The sequence below is a fragment of the Sinocyclocheilus grahami genome, unplaced genomic scaffold, assembly GCF_001515645.1.
Source record: "Sinocyclocheilus grahami isolate Dianchi unplaced genomic scaffold, SAMN03320097.WGS_v1.1 scaffold22.1, whole genome shotgun sequence".
NCBI lineage: Eukaryota > Metazoa > Chordata > Actinopteri > Cypriniformes > Cyprinidae > Sinocyclocheilus > Sinocyclocheilus grahami.
The window spans coordinates 1554604-1571734 of NW_015505201.1; positions in this window are offsets into that span (position 1 = coordinate 1554604).

The window sequence follows — 17131 nt, forward strand, 5'->3', positions numbered from 1 at the left end:
ACATTTTAGTTTTGTAACATTACTTATGTCTTTATTGTCATTTTTGTTCAATTTAATGCATCCTTGCTATAAAATATTAATTTCTTATTTAAAAAAATAACAATTCTTACTGATCCCAAATGTTTTTACAGTAGTTTAGCATTGTTGATTAAGACTTCTGGTAGGCCATGGTCACGAGCTGAACCAGTTTAACTAGTTTAGGTTGGTTGTGTCCGCAAAGAAAGCTCTCTAAACTAAAGTGCAACTTCTATAGTACTAATTTATTTTTCAATAAAATGTTAGAAATTATTAATGAAATGTTCAAACATGTAAAATATGAGGATGCACCCTTCTAAAAGTTTTCTTTGCTGTTGTTCAGGCTACAGTTCATGTTTCTGTCCGGTCAATGGTGTTATTACATCTTTACATGGTCTCAGTGACATTGATAAGGTGTTGTATTGATCAGAGCCGTGTTCTACACTGACTGTGATGAGTGTGAGGCCGAGGTCACAGTAAATTCAATGCTGAATTCATGTTTCCTCTTTCAGAAGATCCTGGACAACAATGCAGTCCAGTAATCACCTCTGAGCTTTGTGCTGCTAAAAGAGTTGAAGGAAGACAGTAACTGACTTTGGATTCAAATACAGGAAAGAGTGGACAGAAGGATGGAGAGATGGATGGATAAACTCTTAAAAATCGAAACAAAATTGACAACATTTTAAAGGATTTTAACCTCTGATGCCACATATTGTCTACTACCAACACATACACCATCCCAAATGAGAAAGACAGAGAAGGGTTGTGTTCCATGATGCTGTTTTGTGTTTTCATTCTCATTTTCTTGTTTTTCTAGAATGAAAACAGTCAGGGAACATTGCACAGCTTTTACAGCTCAACGCATGACATATGCTTTCCATTCATGGACCTGACCAGAGTGCACAGTGTTTTACCATGTGAGCTTTTACACACACACACACACACACACACACACACACACTAAATGCACTAAAACCATTGGACCATGTGCATGAGCAAAATTACAGCTCTTATAACTAAAGTAACCACCCAAGTGTGTTTGAAACTGTATTAATATACACAAACATACTCTTAATAAATAGCATTTCATGAATGCGTAACTTCTAACATATTACATTCAATTAAAACAATAGAATTGATGGCATAATATGCTGAATTATTAACTAAAGAAATGCCAATTAATCTAAATCAAACACTGAATAGACATTACAAAAAGTGGCTTTAGAGGTCAACATTGCTTGTATTTTTAAACATAAAGACACATGGTTAAATGGGTTAATTTTCAACGTTATTTTTTTAAATACTTAATTGAGCTAAATGAACATGTTAAATTGTGTAAATATAAACATTCATGTAAACAGTAATGAAAAAGATTAAACGTACAATAAAGTTAATGTGATAGTATCAAGTATTCCTTCACTCATGTAATGACATGTCAATCTCTCTCTGTACCCTTGGGCAGACTGACTAAACAGACACCGCCAATTTACTGCTAATTAGACTGGAGGAAATTGCACCTCGTTTTAATTTACTGCTCGACAGCAGCCAATATTTGACACAACACACCCACACTCCACGTCCATCCAGGTGTTGATGGGAGAAAGAGAGAGAGAAAAAGACAAACAGCCATAAAGATAGACATACAGAGGGAGAGAGAGTCAGAGAGGCATGCCGACAGAGAGAGAGAGAGAGAGAGAGAGAGAGAGAGAGAGAGAGCGCTTGATTATGAAGTCCAGACAGTGATGACATGCATATGCCCACTTCCTAGGATTGCAGTGCAAACAGTTGCATTGCAACACTTTCCCCTCTGTATACACAGAAAACCAAGCATATAAAAAATGGATACACAGACATTTTTATACAGACGTTATTTTTTTCAACATGCTAGCATTCATCCTAAACTGTTATTGGATTCAAAATTATAAATGAAAAAAATCTGTCATAATTTAATCACCCTCGTGAATATCCAAATGATTTTTTCCCCTGTGAAACACAGAAGATAAGAATGGTTCAGTCGGGTCTTTTTCCATACAATAAGGACATTGCAATGGACATAAAAGTACCATAAAATCCAAGTCTCCAAGTCAGTTTTGTGTAAGGAACAAACCAAAACTAATTCTGTTTATTCTCATTTGCACATCTACATATTCAAACTTGGAAAATTCAACCAATTTGGCCTCATGAGATGTCATAATAATTCATAAAGTGAAATCTGAGATGGTGAAATGGTAAAAGCTGGGCTGGGTTTTACAGAATGGAACCACGATTGAACATTATTTCACCCATGTTTTGACATTTCATTTTCACAAACGTTATCTGAAACATTAAAAAAGACACTTTACCTGCATTTAATATGCTTTGTATGTATATAAAAACAATGTTGTTTGGCATCTCTGAAGTGAAACCTGGCACATCACATCTCGATGTATCAAGTTTGTTTATGCATGCAGAAGTGTAAACAAAGATTAAGAGTTACAGCAAAAGGAAACATTTCCAGACAATAACTTACATTTCAAAAATTCTTTAAAACATGTCACTTTTGTTCCACTGACAAAAAAAGTCAGGTTTAAAATGACATAAGGAAGAGTAAACGATAACATAATTTTCTAATTGTATTTTTTGGTTGAGCTTTCCCTTTAAATGTAACTTTACCTTGAATTAGTTTCTAAGCACAGCTACTTAATATGCTCCAAAATCTAAGTGGAATTTGAGTGTTTCCAGGTAATCTTGAGCTCACGCTCATGGAAACCGTATCTGCTAAGCCACTTAACCCCAGTAAGCCTCGATCCCTGAACCCACTTGCACAATGTTATTTTTACCAGCAAACCCTCAACCGCTGCAACACACAGGTATAAGCTTTGGAATTTGGCCTGGAAGGAAACAATAACATGCATAGAATAAAGGAGGAATCATCGAGCAATACATCCTGACCCATACCTGACTGCAAAAAGCCCTGTTACCCTGAGAACAAAGAGTATAAACACACACACACACACACACACACACAGCCCAGATATCTGATTACAGCCCTGATAAGCAGAAACACTTTCCCCTGGCAGATCAACTGATGTGTGTAATACGGTGAGAGATGGTTTCCACAACCTCCTATCATCAGGACTCAGAACATATTGAGCAGTCCCTTTCATGCCGGACCAGAAACTCACAGCACATTAGTAGTCTATGGCAAGCCAAGTGTCCCAGTGCCAGCCTGAGAAAAGCCTCATTCATGAAGAGAAAGGGAAAGATAATGATAAAGAAAAGGAAAGAGAAAGAAAGCGGAAGCTTCGATCTTCTCTGCCCGTCTACTCTATATACGGTTATGTTGTAATCGCGTGACAGCCAAGCTGATTTCCCATTCAAAGAAGGGGCCCCTTGGTTCAGTAACCTGTTTACCACAATTACAAACGACCCCTTCCCCCAAAACACACAAGCACATCGCATTCTGCGTGTCTCCCGCATTCCCACACCCTCTTTACGGGACGTCTGCTGGGATATCATGATACGATTGCTGGTTGCAAGAGCAGTCGGCCCAAACGCCAGTGGTTCTCAGCTGGCGGGAAGCAGACAGCAGGAAAATATGTTGCTAAATGCAAATAATTAAATAATAATAATTTATATATATATATATAATTTATATATATATATATATATATATATATAAATTATAATTTATATAGATTATTATTATTATTATAGATTATTAATAGATTATTATTATATCATAACCCACCTTTATTTTTTATTCATGCATTGTACTTAATACTTTGTGTTTACATAAATAAACAAGCTACAGGTAGTCCAAAATGCAGTGGCTAGAGTCTTTACCAGGTCAAGAAAATATGATCATATTACCCCAATTTTACAGTCTCTGCACTGGTTACCTATTAAGTTCCGTATCAGTTACAAAATATTATTACTTGCCTATAAGGCCCTTAATGGGTTAGCTCCTGCATACCTAACTAGTCTTCTACCACGCTACAATCCATCACGCTCCCTAAGGTCGCAAAACTCTGGACTTTTGGTAGTACCTAGGATAGCAAAGTCCACTAAAGGAGGTAGAGCTTTTTCGCATTTGGTTCCCAAACTCTGGAATAGCCTTCCTGATACCGTTCGGGGTTCAGACACACTCTCTCTGTTTAAATCTAGATTAAAGACACATCTCTTTGGTCAAGCATTCAAATAATTTATGTCTCTATTTGTTTCTCTGTAACTAGGATTTACTTCAGTCTGGATCCAGAACACATGAGAAGAGATGATGATGTTGGGTTGCCACTTGATGTCCACTATAAAATCTTGGTCCTAAAGCAAGGCCAGCTGAGAACTACTGCTGTATGCCAAAATGTGTGAGTGTTTGCGCATTGAAGGAGCTCTCTAAGTCTCTCTGAGAGGGGGTGAGTCATACAAAACCCTGCAGCCCCAAAAAACAAAAGCACTCTTGACCCCTTGAAACTCTGAATGCACCCAACTCAATAATGAGAGGAGGCAGATACAGGGACAAATTGTCCTCATGATCGTTTGATATATCTATCTAAAGTAAGGAGTTTTTGGCAATAAATAAATAAGTGCAAAGACGAGAACGAGAGAAGTGTTAGACCATGAAAGCTGTTCATTAGGTTGAATAACGACAGAGTCAGTCACCTAAAATAGCATTATTGTTTGAAGCAGATTCATTTGCATGACATTGCAATCGCATGCTTTAATCTTCTAAAGTACCACTTTTGACCCCATTGCCAATTTTTCTATCATTCAGAGCAATTGCTAAACAAACAAGCTTGAACGCTTTATGTTCACTGGCGGTCTGACCATGCTGTTGCATAATGCATCAAAAAGATTGTGTATCTGTTGTCCCCAGACTGTGTGCACAGTCTCATAAACCTTACCAAGAACAGTGTGTCTTTAACTCACATTAAGTGGGTCATGGCGCTTGTTCTATTGTCCCAAGATCTCAAACTGAAGCTGGTTATGTATGAGTCGTAAGGACGCTGCTCACGCGATGAGTCCAACTTACAGAAGACACTAGAGAGAACCCTTCACATGCATGTCTAACAAATGCAACCTACACTTTTTAAAGTAAAGGTTACAAAAGAAGGTTTTTGCAGTGATTCCACAAAATAACCTTTCAGCTAACAGTTCTTAAAGGAACCATTTTTTAGTGTGAAGAACAATTTAAAATTCTAAAAAAAATAAAATGTCTCTATTTGTTTCTCTGTAACTAGGATTTACTTCAGTCTGGATCCAGAACACATGAGAAGAGATGATGGCAACCACTCAGAGGACCTCAGATGATGCCAACCCTGAAACAACATACAGAACTACCACATTTTGCTATAAGTTTTATTGTATCATATAATAATTGCTGTTTATAGTGTTCATCGTCTATTTGATTACGTCTTTAATTAATTTTTCCGTACATTTCTGCCATATGTACATAAATTGACAGTCACCACTGATAAGCTACCACTAAATATTGTTGAAACTTAATTTTCCGTAAAGATTTGTATCATAAAAAGCGCTATACAAATAAACTTGAATTGAATTGAATTAATCGAAATGATTTATATACATATATGTGTGTGTGTGTGTGTGTTTGTGTATTTAAATATAAATATACACGGCACACACACATATTATGTAAACAAACTTTTGGATGTGATTAATTATGATGACCGATTAGACAGCACTAATATACAGTATATATATACAGTATGAATGAATAAATGAACAAATTAATGAATAAATAAATAAAATACTGACTTTGCAGCTATGGCTAATGAACTGAACTGACTGAAACTTGACACTTGGAGGAAAAAAAATAAAAATTATTATGATAAACTATTTTGGCACCATGTTGGGTTGCCACTTGATGTCCACTATAAAATCTTGGTCCTAAAGCAAAGCCAGCTGAGAACTACTGCTGTATGCCAAAATGTGTGAGTGTTTGCGCATTGAAGGAGCTCTCTAAGTCTCTCTGAGAGGGGGTGAGCCATACAAAACCCTGCAGCCCCAAAAAACAAAAGCACTCTTGACCCCTTGAAACTCTGAATGCACCCAACTCAATAATGAGAGGAGGCAGATACAGGGACAAATTGTCCTCATGATCGTTTGATGTATCTATCTAAAGTAAGGAGTTTTTGGCAATAAATAAATAAGTGCAAAGACGAGAACGAGAGAAGTGTTAGACCATGAAAGCTGTTCATTAGGTTGCATAACGACAGAGTCAGTCACCAAAAATAGCATTATTGTTTGAAGCAGATTCATTTGCATGACATTGCAATCGCATGCTTTAATCTTCTAAAGTACCAATTTTGACCCCATTGCCAATTTTTCTATCATTCAGAGCAATTAAACAAACAAGCTTGAACGCTTTATGTTCACTGGCGGTCTGACCATGCTGTTGCATAATGCATCAAAAAGATTGTGTATCTGTTGTCCCCAGACTGTGTGCACCATCTTGCTTCAGTCTCATAAACCTTACCAAGAACAGTGTGTCTTTAACTCACATTAAGTGGGTCATGGCGCTTGTTCTATTGTCCCAAGATCTCAAACTGAAGCTGGTTATGTATGAGTCGTAAGGACGCTGCTCACGCGATGAGTCCAACTTACAGAAGACACTAGAGAGAACCCTTCACATGCATGTCTAACAAATGCAACCTACACTTTTTAAAGTAAAGGTTACAAAAGAAGGTTTTTGCAGTGATTCCACAAAATAACCTTTCAGTTAACAGTTCTTAAAGGAACCATTTTTTAGTGTGAAGAACAATTTAAAATTCTAAAAAATAAAAAAAAATGGTTCTTCTGTGGCATCACACGCTTTTGAAACCTTTATTTCAAAAGTGAACCTTTTGTGCAATGAAGAGGTTTCATGAATGATAAAGGTTCTTCATGGAACCATTGATGCTAACCATTGCAAAAACAATGATGCCCACTTTATTAAGTATAATCTTTAATGGCATCAATGGCTCTATGAAGAACCTTCAACATCCATGGAAACTTCCCATTGCATAAAGGGTTCTTTATAGTGGAAAACTGGAAAATTGTTCTTTAGATGATTAAAAAGTTCTTCACAATAAGTAAAATAATTATTTTAAGAACTCTTCACTGAAATGTTCTTTGGGGAACCCAAAAAATGGTTCTACGGCATCGCTCCAAACCCCCTCTTTTGGAACTTTTATTTTTAAAGGTTTTATTGAAAACCAAATAATACACCTTTGCAACCATTTAAAAAGGACCTGGCAACCACCTATAACACCCTAGCAACATAATGGTAACTTTTGCATGACAAGCACAACTAATCTAGTTTAACTAATTCCATCTAGTGTAATGCAATGAAGTTATTCAGTATGAAATAAGCACACACACACAGAGAGAGAGAGAGAGAGAGAGAGAGAGAGAGAGAGAGAAAGAAGTAAAAAAAGCAAATTAACTCATCTTGTCTGTCAAACCCGAACAGAAAAGATTTACAATAGTTCTTGATGACAGTAGCACTCTAACAAGAGTGTTTGATGATTCAATTGTTCTTATCTAAATTCAATTTTACATTCATTACCGTTATCTTAATTGGCCATTCATCTCAGTTATCTTAATTTGTCTCCCCCAACATATTCTGCATTTAGGTAAATGAAGTGTTCATAATGAACTCATGGTTTGCTTAATTAAGATATCTTTCCTTTTGTTTTTGAAAAACCTTGAGCTAACTTTAAATGTCGAGCATGTCTGTAACAACTTCCTTCAAAATGACAACTCTTTTAAAAGCTTTGTACTCTGCTGATAACCCTATATCTTATCTGAATTGACAATTAAGTGAATCCAGCAAATCATTTTTTTAATTTTAAAAGGTTTTGCATGGTGTCCCCAAAAAGTTTTTGGATATTTAAGGCACATTTAACAACACTTTTAAAAATAAAGGTTCTTTAATGGTATCGACAGTTCCATTAAGAACTTTTAAAATCCACATAACCTTTTCTTTGCACAAAAGGTTCCTTATACACTCTTAAAATAAAAGTTTCTAAATTAGGGTTTTTGCAGCAATGCCATTAAATAATCAGTTTGGGTTCCCCAAAGAATTTTTAAACAGTTCTTAAAGGAACCATTTTTAAAAAATAATTTTAATAATCTAAAAAAAAAAAAAAAAAAACTTTTTCTACTATAAAGAATCATTGCAATGGAAAGGTACATGGATGTTAAAGGTTCTTCGCAGAAGCATCAATGGCAATAAAGAACCTTTATTTTTAAGAGTGTTTAAAAAAAGGTTCTTCAGATCATTAAAAAGATCTTCACACTTGGTTCTTTCTTCACATAAAATGGTTCTTTCAAGAACTTTTCACTGAAAGCTTCATTGGAGAACCCAATATGGTACTTCTTGCTATCCCAAAGTGTCTATATATTTTTTGAAAATACACGAGTGGCTTAAGTGAGCAAATATATTTTTTGCCAAAACCTGATGCATGTCCCTCTCTCCGTTTGCTAAGCAGACGCAAAAGTGATCGATTCCACCATAGCTGCAGGAAGAAACGCTGACAAGATGTTTTGTGGTAGCTTAACTAACATCTCCGGATCAGGTGCAGAGACCAAAAGGAGGAGACCGGAGGTCATTCTGGGTGATGGCAGACACACAGAGCCAGAACACAGCTTTGACACAGGCTTTGGAAAGCATTCACCCCCAGCTGACCCTCCTCTGTCCAGACGTGAGGACCCATGGAGGTGGGCCGCACATCGCCGGAACCAGCCGGCCTCTCCACGCTCACTGCATCCTGTCAAAGAGGAATCTGATACTCGCACACAGTTTGCAAACAAAGCAGGGTCGGAACGGGGGATACCTGCAGGGTAATATAGCAGCAAGAGAACCGTGCAATGCATGTGCTATATCACTCAGAAACAGAGGGGGAGAATGAATGAGAAAAGACGGGAGGAAGAGATAGAGATGGATGCATGCAAAAAGGAATGTGTTTGGAGGTTTTCTATGCGTTACGCATGGTATATTTTACTAGAATCTACACAGAGAAAATAAACAAAATTTCAGCCAACAAAATAGCTTACTAATTTTCCCTCAAATGCTTTTAAATCTAAGCAGTCAACCATCCATAATCATAAATGGATTCAGCATTAGGGATGCACAGATATTTAAAATATATGCTGAATTAACAATATTATAAATCTATACAATTTTGATTAAATAAATTAATGATCAAAAATATACAACACTACATACAACAATCATTTTATAAATAAATTTAGGTATCACAGCATTATAATGTACAGTATGAAAAATATTAATTAAAATTTAAATTAAAATTACATTTAAAAGTGTTAACATATTTTAAGATTTTAAAGATTTCTTTGAAGATTATCGTTAAAGTGAGTGTATAAATATATAGTGCATCCCTATACAGCAGTTATGAAAATATATGCATCACAAATTCAACTAAATTTCTTTTAAAGTGCATTAATTAATAATATAACATGCCACTGACATGTTGCCAGTTACTTTATGATTAATACATAATCGGGAAAACATGCCACACTGCATGTGACAAAATACAATGCAAACCCACAAGAGAAAATGCATTATCAAAAGATATAAAAATGTAATAATCATTGCAGTCTAAAGAAAATTGCTATGAGATTTCAGTTTAATACACTTTATATCGATTACTAAAATCTTTCTAGGTCATCTCATAGTAATTTAAAAGCTTTTAGGGTTGGTATATTAAATGTCACCCTTATTAAAATGCTAAAAAGTAGCTAATCCTGTCACACGATCTAAAAAAAAAAAAATCATGGTGCTTGATGTGCTTTAAGGTTCAAGTCATTAGGATTTGATAACTGTGCCCACCCGAAGCATTCCAGCAGTATGGCTGTATGGCGTTTGGTGGAGTGTTTAGGAGCCGTGGGGCGAGCAGGTAGGCAGTGTTTTAAAGGAAGTCATTTGTTCAGGCAGACTGGAAATGTGGAAGAATGGAAACCTGAGCATTCTCTTAGATGACCTTGTAGATACAGAGAGACCTGAAAGCTCTACAATGGCAAAGCTTGTGCTTTTAATGGCACACGTGTGCAGAGGAAATACTTTTATTGAGCTTGGGAGAAACTCACAAAACTGACACTGAAATGTAGAAAAATAGAAATGCTCCCAATGAAAGATGTTTTAAAATGTCGTATTTTAAACAAAGTTACAATTTTGATCTTTCAAATTCAGCAGGAAAATCTAACATCAATGCACCCACAGAAAATTTAAAAACGTACATTTAAGCTTTAAGGTTTGTTTTTGTTGTTATCGTTTTTTTATACATTAAAAGCTGGTTAAATAGATGCAAGAAAGACCAATTTGAATTAAATATGTCATCACTGTTCTATTTTCAGTGATGAACATTCTGGTGAATGTCAGTGAAAGATAATTTTTAAAATATTCAATTGACAAAAAAAAAAATTCCCAAATTACTATTAGATCTATTTTATCTATTAATAAACCACAAAACAAATCCCCAGTGGAACACGTTAAACAGAGAAAGCTTAATTAATTGCAGAATATGATATTTAGTGTTTAAAACAAACCCAAACCAGAACGCAGTTCTGCCTTCCAAGCACTCTAATAAATGTAAATGTAAATTTAAAAAACATTTATAAGCAAATGCAAGAGCCTAATTACCTTATTCGACTAGCCTCACCACAAATCACTTTAAAAAGTGCTTTAAAAAGAATACAGTAACTGTAATTGTAAGAAAAATATTAAGATGCAATATTCTAAACGAAAAGCAGACGTGAAGAATGGAATTATTTCATGTGAGACAGCGACGCTGCTTCCTCAGAGGCTCATTAGGAGCTGAATCTCAACCACATGGAACGCAATGGTCAGCTGTCAGCAACCATTCAAAGCAATCCTCTATCCTGACAGAAACCACTGTGGTCATTAGCTCACTGTTCAGTACCACAACTCTGAAGTTTCAGCGCGGGGAGCCAGGCAGCATACTTTCTACAACAATCCAGAGGTCTTTTCCTGTCACAAATCAATTACCCATGTGTGCAACTACCATGTCATTTAAGAAAAGTGGAAGCAATTACATGGAATAGTTTAAGTGACTCCATGCGTACAACATCCATGAATAATATTAATAAACCTTGCAAAGGCCACGTTGTAAACGGCTCCCAGAATTCCGCTGTAATTCACTGCTTTGAATATGTCTTTCATGGGACTTAATTTAGGTAAACCTTCTGGAAACAGATTAGTGACAGAATTATTATTTTTTTATTGTTATACCTATAGGCTATTAATATGCTCCAATGTTAACAGACACGACTTTCATGGAGTTTATGCCAACCAATTTATTGTAATGCAACTTGAAGAGACACAATACAGCGTGGGCAATTCTGTCTCTTTCCTGCTCTGTTTTGAAAAGATACATGAATGGAGGAAAGTGTGAAATATAAGTTAGAAAGAGGTCACTCAGATTTAATTATTTGTCACAATGGTTTCTGACTGTACTTAGGGCCCCATGATTTCCACGATGCGGAAAACACGGAATCGCGGAATCATAAAAATGGAATTTACTGTATAACGTGGAAGGTCAGGGAATTTGCCAAGTATTGCCATTCAAGAACTATTGTATGGACTAGTGTTTCTGAATATTAAGCTGCAAAAATACCATTTAAATATGAATCATGCATGTTCTTCGTGTCTCTGTGGGAATTAATGGCACAGACGCACGGATTTCGTTTACTACACACATACTGAAGTGCGCGTGATGCTCTCAGTGTTTTAAGCTTCTGCCGCCTCAATATATGAGTACATGAACACATGAACATAATCTCTAGAACTGCTCTGAGAGTCACTTCATGACCATTTCACCATTTCTTTTGTCATATACAAACAAACACTTAAAGATCTTCACAGCAACCCGTCAAAACAAAAGTTAGGTTTAACTTGAAGAAATTGTGACAGAAATATATTAGTTAATGTAATGGTAGTACTACTACTATGACAAATACTATATATATATATATATATATATATATATATATATATATATATATATATATAAATAAAACAAGCTAACTAGTTAAAGTATCATGAACAATAGCACTTTATTTTTTTCTAAAAAAAATAACATTAACCTTTAAAGATTAAGAAAATATATTAGAAACTTGTTAGCAGCATTATATACATTTTTAACATTTTAAGCTTTATAAATATAAATTCAATCAATGAATAATGAACAGATACGAATTAACAATAAACAATAATATTTTTCATAAATGAACATTAACAACATTAACCTAGATTAATAAATGGCATGCAAAAGGTTCATTGTTAATAAAAAAAATGCATTAATGTAAACAAATTGAATATTTCTAAAGTATTATTCATTTACTTATGCATTATAGACATTTCCTAGCACCCCTTGTGAACGATTTCCTTCATTTCTGCTCAATTAGAAAAAAAAAGAAAACAGAAAAAAAATTCTGACTTTTATGTGAGCTTCTGGGATCAATTCTGGTTTCTCTGTAAAGTCCAGAATTTACACTAAATAATTTTTTGGGTCAAATAGTAAACGCTCTTGCTCACTGATAGAATAAACACTATCAATAGCATATTTATTTTTCACCTGAGCCATGATATTACACATGGGCATAACTTACTATTATTGCATGTCTCAGTGCACATCTACTCGCGCTCGGTTGGCCTGCAGGGTTTGTGTCCGGATATCCCTGCGTCATCCACCTTCATAACAGCTGGATTCACCAAATGACGTTCTCGGTGCGTTCAACACCTGCAGCCATCACAGCCCTTATTACCAGAGCAATAAACCTGACAAAGACAAATAAAGCTAAAGGAATATAACGTAAACCCAACAAACAGCAAACACATTACAAATTGGGGGAATCAAAGGGTTTTAACTCACAGTTGATTTTGGCAGAGGAGTTTTGAGACCTGGGATATACCATCCAATATCCTGTGAGACCGAGACATGGATTTGGATGAGAGTAAAGCCCATGAAATTGTACGTCTGATGGTAGTTGTATATGCCACACCCATTCTCGCTTTCACACACACAAAAGATGAGGGGACCCTCCTAGTTACAGCTCTAATTTGGGCACAAGACTGCAGGTCTCAAGGGCTGACGATGGCGCAGCCCCACCTGAGTACACACTGACGTCAAGACGCTCTTGAACTTGGGATTAATATCAAACCCTCACTGTGTTTGTGCTTGAGAAAGGGTGTGAATTGAGCTCAGTAGAAATGTGTGCATTTGTTCCCCTGGAATAATGTGATACATTGCATATGCATTAACGGCACTTCATGCAAGAGAGTGCAATTCCTGCATGTGTTGTTATCCAGACTCTAAATCTAGAAACCACTCAGAACACTTTAGCAACCACCTAGAAACTACCCACAATGTTCTAGCAGCTCCCTATAAACAATGCAGAACCTCAGCAACTATCCACAACATTCTATAAGAACTTCCTAGAAAACAATCAGAACACATTAGCAACCACCCACAACAATCTAGCATTCTACCATTCTAACCTACCAGAAACCACCAACAACATTCTAACAACCCCATAGAAACCACCCAGAACACTTTAGCAACCTCCAAGAACCAGCCACAATGTTCTAGTAACTTCCTGAAAATCACTCAGAACCTTAGCACCTCTAGTAGCTTCCCAGAAACTATGCAGAACCTCAGCAACTACTCACAACACTCTAACAATGCCCTAGAAATCATCTGAAAATGTCAAAATCTATTCTAATTCAATAGGACAATTTTACACATTCAAAACAACATTGAATTATATAACAAAATCAAAAATCGAATTTGTTATAGATAACATGGATATCTGCAGTGCTATTATTAAGGATACTTCCTGCAAGAGTGTACAATTCCTGTGATGTTAGCCAGACTCTGCAGGTGAGAACTCGTCTGGAAGGCCAGTCTGCATACTGAAGGGGGGCGTAAGGAAATGTGAAGTGATTAGCATGAAAGTCAGACAGAGTGGGTCCAGTTGACTGTGTCCATACGGGTGTGTTTTATCCATTTTCATTGTTTCCTAAAAGATTTGCAATAAATATATTCCAAAGATCGTAGGGTCTATCATCTGGACTGTTACTCAGAAAATCGTCAGTTCCAAGAGCGGAGCGGCATCCAAGTTAAGCATTCCTATCACACAGAACACAAAAGTGTTTTATTGCTTGATCAGAACAAGAGAGAGCATATTTAAATGACGTGACCTTTATACATTCTTAATACAATTTATATTGTTTAAAAATTGCTATTGGATGAAGAACAAAAGTAAATAACTGCTCATTTCTCCTTGCCATAACTAATGCACAGTGTTCCAATATAACCAATGCAACTGATATATTGACAGTCATCATAATTTTGATTTATTTAAAGCTGCAGTCCATGAGTTTTGCCTCTTTGTCGCCATCTCTGTTTGAAAACCTGCAATTGCAGCAGTTTGCGGAATTATCTTCCTTGCGTGGGTTGTGCGCCGGCACGGCTCCAGCACGGATGAATCTAATGTTTTGAGGAGTATGTGTGGTAGTCAGTCACCAATCACAGATTCTAGCCTACGTCTTGGAATATATGACCCAAATAAGAATTTTCACCAGATATTGTCATCTGAAAAAGTAAGTAACAAGTCTGCCACCTTTGTTCTGACCAACTGGGGAAAAAAGCATTACAATAAATCGTGCTACCAATGGTGATTTAATCTAAAGATTGGTTAGCTCAAATCACATCAAACCGTTATTATTGTTTTACTTTATTCTCAAATTATTAATGTTAACAACATCAGCATTGGTGACTATGAGTGTAGTGTGTATTAGCGTGTAGATTTCAATTTATGTACAGTCTAATCTCTAATTGTCATACCATTTGAATTTCATATTAAGAAATTATTTTAACCCAAAAAGCAATTATGCTCCCTTCGAACTGATTGTATTTAAAATATAAATCTTTGTAATCCCAGGTTATCTGTAATCAGAAGCACATTGAAAACTGGAATATAATTAAATTTCATTCACATGTGTTTCATAAACACATAATTCTTTCTAGATTACAATCCGCCATAAAAATTATACATTTAATTATTCTAGCTGCTGTGAGAAAAGGCTATAAACGATCCGCCACCTGAAGGATCCTCACACGCGATAGCCTACTAGCCAGGACAACTTCTTTATGCTTACAGAAGTGACGTAATGACGCAGTGCCATGCTCGAATTTCCCGCGAAAACCTACAAGTATGACAGCAGTCATTCACAGTTTGGGTTGAGCAATTATGTAATTTTGTCTGTTTAAAATGACAATAATTGTGCTCTAACTGGAAATTGTGTGTCTAATAATGAATGACTGAGGTTTATGCATTGTCAGAAATTCACCCTGTTATTTAAATAGCATGATTGGTATTGTTTTCCCAAGCTTTAAGTTGTTTTTCACATTAGCATGGCTACTGACATCTAGGCTTGTGGAAAAGTTTGAGCTGCTGATTAATATCCAAGCTTTTTATCAATGCAAGCTCATTTGAACTTATAAAAAATGTATATGCAACTTCAACAACAACAAAAAATCATATAATAGACTGTTCATTCTTCATTACAGCAGCTAGGCGAAATGATTTCCTTCAGGAAGTGTTTACTAAGAAAAATATACTGATGTTACCACATTTAGCCACAGTAAACAAACACATCATCATCTGCACCGCCGTTTTTATGGAGTGGCGGAAGAGTCTATTGCAAAAATTGCAGAGCTAGTCTATGGAATATCATTAAAGCTTTATTAAACAGATTACTCCTGGAAATAAGAAAAAGACTTCTGGCTGGAAGCCATTTATAAAAACAAAACTGAAAGAGTTTTATGTATAGTTTAATCAAACACACATATGGTCTACATACAAACCCACACACTGAATCCTCTCAGGGTCATTTCCTGTATCGATTTAAATCTGCACGCGAGGACATGACCTCTCCTGCGGCTCTCCTAATGAAGGATGAAAAAACAGGCAGGAAATTATTTTTCTGATTGAAAATGTTTGGAATTTTTCACCACCCTCGCAATATTAATATGAATTAGTGCGGCGACACTAAATGAATGTGAATATGCAATTTTTGCTACCCATAAACGTCCATCATTCCTGTGGTAGACCCTGTAACCTTGACTTGTAAACAGGCAGGAAATTATTTTTCTGATTGAAAATGTTTGGAATTTTTCACCACCCTCGCAATATTAATATGAATTAGTGCGGCGATACTAAATGAATGTGAATATGCAATTTTTGCTACCCATAAACGTCCATCATTCCTGTGGTAGACCCTGTAACCTTGACTTGTAAACAGGCAAAAAAAAAAAAAAAAGCTTCGCTCAACTAAAAGCCGTCCTGATTCTAAATTGAAGGGCATTTCTATGCACAAGCAGCGTAACCCGGGGGTCATTCTATTTGGATTTCTTTAAAGAGCTGTCAGCATGTGAGGAAATGCATTTCCTTTTTTAATGGATCATATCTGCAGTCTAAAATATATGTGTCCTTCTCCACCTTAACTTTTAACCTTTATGAGACATGCAACAAGCCTGGGATTTTAAATTTAGTTTCAACTTCAAGTTTTGCCTGCAGTGGCATTTTTCCCATGATTCACTGAGCCAGCAGCCCTTGGTGCCAGTGCCAATTATAATGACTCATTCTGTCATCATTTACTCACCCTCATGTCATTCCAAACTTGCATGACTTTCTTCATTTGGAACACAAGAGACTTTTGGGGAAAGAGAAAAAAAGGCATTTTTAAAATATCTTCTTTTGTGTGTGTTCCACAGAAGAAAGAAAGTCATACAGGTTTGGAATGACATGAGTGTGGTTCATTTTTGGGTGGACTATCCCTTTAATCACTGGATAAATTAAAGGGGTCATATGATGCGATTTCAAGTTTTCCTTTCTCTTTTGAGTGTTACAAGCTGTTCGTGAATAGATAAGATCCCTGAAGTTGCAAAGACTAAAGTCTCAAAACCAAAGAGATATACTTTATCAAAGTTAAGACTCTGCCACACCTATCTAAAACGGCTCGTTCTAACACGCCCCCACATATCTAGGTCACTATGTGGGAATATTAGCATAATGCCGCCCAAATGTGCAC